Here is a 2,295-nt window from a genome sequence, read left to right as displayed (position 1 = left end):
ATACACCTCACAACTTAATGCCCCTTTTGGTCTATTTTCTTTGTCAAAATAGAAACTTGAAAACTTTATTATTTGCCGGCATTTGTGTGTCCATTTCCCGTTTTTGTTATTGCCCCACGGGTAAGGTTATGACAGTATGACAGCAACAATTTCAAATTTGTCATTTCATAAAGTCAGAGAACAATGTCATGTCCTCTGTTGCAGGATGTGAACATGTGTAGCCTGCAGACAGCACAGCTGAGCACGTCACCAAAGGGTTGCTGAGGATCCTCAATCAGAAAGATGGAAGGAGTGTATCTGAAATCTATGATAAAAAAGTCATGTGGAGCAATTCATAAGGGCAGGATCAATTAATAAAAACATAAGCACACACACGCACACGCACACACACACACACACACACACACACACACACACACAGTGTTGTAGTCTAATGTATTGTAGTGGGTATACTGTACTGTATATTGGCCAGAATCTGGGGGGTCAGGGTGTCCTCCCCCAGGGAAGTTTTGAGCATCAACGACTTCATTTCCTGTATTCGGATACACTTTTATGCACCAATTTACGGGGGAAATTCCTTTATTTAGCCTATGTAAAGAAAAACACAGATGACAATTCAAAATATATCAAAAATATAATGGAAAGTATGTTGTTGCGTGTCATTGGGCATTTTTAAGTGATTATATGGAAATCCTGGAGCTTTCTTAGTGGGTATACTGCGTATACCTGCATATCACGTAGACTACACACACACACACACACACACACACACACACACACACACACACACACACACACACACACACACACACACACACACACACACAGCATACATACAGGGGTCCTGCTCTCTGAGAGGAATACCAGATGACGGACCATGACACACTCAGCGCAACGTCATCAGGAAGCAACCTTGTAAACAGGAATGGCTGGGAGGAGGCTCAGCCACTTTGCAGAAACAAAAACGTAGAGAAACAAAGTTCATGGAGGCATTTATAGATTGACCGTTACAAATACATCTGTAATCCTGTCCCCCCCCCCCCCCCCCGTCCTCCCTTTTCTAATTCTGCTTCCATTTCTATTTTTGTTTTTATGTGATGAATCCTGGCTGCCTTTTTGTCCCTTACCTGCTACTCTCTCACCTTCTCCTTTTCACTCCTTTTGCTCTAAAGGCTGTTGGCACAGTGAAGGCTGAAAGAGTACAACATAACTGTGTAATACAGAATACACCATGTTTCTTTTTTCTCTATTTTTTTCATAACAAAAGATACAGGAACACTATCAAAAGTCTATAGTTATGAAATAACATGTAATTAATTTGTAATGGTCATTGCATTTCAGGTTCATTGCATGTCAGAGTTGACAAAAGCATAACTCTGGTCTTTGATTTAAGAGTCTACAGCCCTCAGCATGCTAACATGCCAACAATGACAATGCTAACATGCTGATGTCTGTGTTTAATGTGGTCACCATCTTGGTTTAGCATGTTAGCATGTTTACATTTGTTAATTAGCACTTAACACCAATGTCACTGCAATGTCACTGCATATCGTTTGTTTTGACCTGATGATGGAGCTAGATGGAGAGTTCAGAATACCAAAGTCATTATAGTTAATCCTGAAGAGAGATCATGAATGTTTGTACCAAATTGAATCCATCCAATAGTTGTAGAGATATTTCATTCTGGACCAAAGTGGCAGACCGACCATCTGACAGAGGTTGCTATTCCTAGAGCCACGGCTAAAAACAAAGATAAAGAATATGTAATTAAGTAGATAAAACGGATCATCAAGATCAAGAATAACTTTAATATGTTTGTATTTGTAAACATCTTTTTGCTAATTTTGCGCTCATGCTTGCATTTTTTATCCATTAGGCCAGGGCTCAGCAGCCTTTACTATCAAAAGAGCCATTTTTGGCCCCAAACAATATAAAGAAATTTGTGTGGAGCCGCAAAACATATTTGAGCCTTATAAAGACAGTCTATTTAAGTGTAAATTAGCCAATCAACATTACTTTATAGGTCTAAATGAGCATTCATTAATATGGTGATGTTTGTTGCCATTTTTATGGCCCTGTCTTTGACGGTCTTTGCGGAGAGGGGCATATCTTTCTTTTTCTGAACAATCACAATTTACAAACTAGCAGCAGTAGTGGAGTTAGTAGACTTGATCCAACTCTTAAAGTACATTTGCTCTGCTCTGCTTTCTGCAGCAATGGTAATGTCTTTAATATGACTTTATTATTTTTTTTTAATTTGACAATTTCTCAACACAGATCAAGCATAGTGGTAAC

Source organism: Sander lucioperca, chromosome 21, assembly GCF_008315115.2.
Source record: "Sander lucioperca isolate FBNREF2018 chromosome 21, SLUC_FBN_1.2, whole genome shotgun sequence".
NCBI classification, from domain to species: domain Eukaryota; kingdom Metazoa; phylum Chordata; class Actinopteri; order Perciformes; family Percidae; genus Sander; species Sander lucioperca.
The sequence above is the reverse complement of the archived record's forward strand: the minus strand, read 5'-3'. Positions refer to the sequence as shown.